Consider the following 2,537-nt stretch of genomic DNA (forward strand, 5'->3'; position numbering starts at 1 on the left):
CTCCACCTCTCAAGTTAAAGCGCTTCTCCTTCAGCCTCCTAAGTAGCTTAGATTGCAGGTGTGCACAACCACACCTGGCTAATTTTTGTATTTTTGGAGATGGGGTTTCACCATTTGGCCAGGCTGGTCTTGAACTCCAAACCTCAGGTGATCCGCCCACCTTGACCTCCCAAAGTGCTGGGATTACAGGTGTGGTGAGCTTTTATTGAGCACCTACTGTGTACAATGCAACACAGTCGGTGCTGGAGTGGGAATGTACCATGATGAACCAGACCCTCAAGGAGCCCAAGAGTGAGACCTGTGACAGATCACAATCGCTGGAAGGATGGAAGATGACGGTGGGGTGTGGGATTTTAGGGGGCTGGGGATTTGCTTCCCAGCAGAAAAAAAAAAAAAAGAAACATATCAGAAAGGACATTGCCAAAGAGAAGGCATTTGAAGTAGGCATTGTGGGAGGCAGGGATTGAATACAAGGATGTTGCAAGAAAGGCATTCCAGGGAGAGGGAACAGCAGAAGAAAAAGCTGGAAAGGGAATGGAGGGGAGGCAAGGGACCTGGGATAAGGGAGAAAGGAAGGGAAATTAGCTCAGGAGGTACCCAAAAGGGCCTTGAGTCTAGGCGAAGGCATTGACAGTTTTTACTGAGGGTAATAAGGAGCCCAGGGAGGCTTTGGAGCAGAGGAGAGACATATTCAGAAGCCAGCTTGAAGAAGATGGGCCAAGGCTGGGTGCAATGGCTCACTCCTGTAATCCCAGCACTTTGGGAGGCTGAGGTGGGCAGATCTCTTGAGGTCAGGAGTTCAAGACCAGCCTGGGCAACACAGTGGGCCCCTGTCTCTTAACAAAAAAAAAAAAAAAAAAAAAAAAAAAAAAAAAAAAAAAAGGATATTTGCAGATGTAATCAAGTTAAAATAATGTCATTCAGTGGGCCCTAATCCATTCTGGCTGGTGGGCTTATAAGTAGAAATGGGACAGGCGTGGTATCTCACACCTATATTCCCAGCACTTTGGGAGCCCAAAGCAGGCAGGTCACTTGAGATCAGGAATTTGAGACCAGGTTGACCAATATGGCAAAACCCCGTCTCTACTAAAAAATACAAAAATTAGCCACGTGTGGTGGTGCACACCTGTAGTCCCAGCTTCTTGGGAGACTGAGGCACGAGAATCACTTGAACCTGGGAGACAGAGGTTGCAGTGAGCTAAAATTGCACCACTGCACTCAGCCAGGGTGACAGAGTGAGACTCTGTCTCAAAAAAAAAAACAGCCAAGAAGTGGAAATGCCACGTGAGGACAGATGCACAAGAGGAACGCCATGTCACAACAGGCAGGGATTGGAGTGAGGCAACTGCAAGCCAAGGAGCGCCAAGGATTGAGGCCACCACCAGAAGCTAGGAATAGGAAAGGGAAAGTTCTACCCAGAGTCTCAGAGGAAACCCAGCTCCGCCAATCCCTTGATTTCAGTCATCATTTCCTGTTATTTTAAGCCACCCAGCAGTTTGTGGCATTTTGTTATGGCAGCCCCAGGAAATTAACAGACTCTATGCCGCACCTCTGTGCTAGGTCCAGCCTCTCCACCTTGCCTGGATCCCCACCTGGCTTCTCTCCAGCAAGCTCGCTCTTTTTTCCTTTCTTTTCTTTTCTTTTCTTTCTTTTCTTTCTTTCTTTCTTTCTTTCTTTCTTTCTTTCTTTCTTTCTTTCTTTCTTTCTTTCTTTCTTTCTTTTCTTTCTTCCTTTCTTTCTTTTTTTTTGAGACAGAGTTTCATTCTTGTTGCTTGGGTATGGTATGATCTCAGCTCACTGCAACCTCCACCTCCCAGGTTCAAGCAATTCTCATGCCTCAGCCTCCCGAGTAGCCGGGATTACAGGCACGTGCCACCATGCCCAGATAATTTTTTGTATTTTTAGTAGAGACAGGGTTTTGCCATGTTGCCCAGGTCTCGAACTCCTGAACTCAGGCAGTCCCCCACCTTGGCCTCCCAAAATGTTAGGATTACAGGTGTGAGCCACCACACCTGACCCACGCTCACCCTTTCTAGCCAGCCACCCTGCACCTGCAGCTCCAGGCTCACATGTGCTCCAATCCCGCCATGGTCCTTGCCACCGTAGGGAGAAGCCATGTTCCTGTCCGCCTCTGTGGTCTTGCACATACTCTTCCATCTACCGCAAGGCTCCCTTCCCTTTGCAGGCCTAACTTTGTTCTATGTTTTCAAAACAAGCTCTGCCGCCTTCTCCTCCAGGCATTCTTCCCTGACACCCAACCACCAGCCTAGCATAGGGCCTGGGACTCCCACAGCCTCCTGTTATTCCCCATCGGGGCTCTGCCCACTCAGGATGCAACTGTTGATTTGCTCGTCTTGCGAGCCCCCTGGAGTGGGCTCCTCTAGGACAGGGACCAGGACACATTGGCACAATTGGCCTCCAGGGCTAGGCCAGTGCCTGGCACACAGTAGACTTTTAATAAATGTTGAAAGACAGAGGAACACAAGATTAAATATAGAAGGGAAGGAAGACAAGGAGTGGGGAAGTGAAGTAGGGAG

This window comes from Colobus angolensis, unplaced genomic scaffold, assembly GCF_000951035.1.
Source record: "Colobus angolensis palliatus isolate OR3802 unplaced genomic scaffold, Cang.pa_1.0 Scaffold565, whole genome shotgun sequence".
NCBI lineage: Eukaryota > Metazoa > Chordata > Mammalia > Primates > Cercopithecidae > Colobus > Colobus angolensis.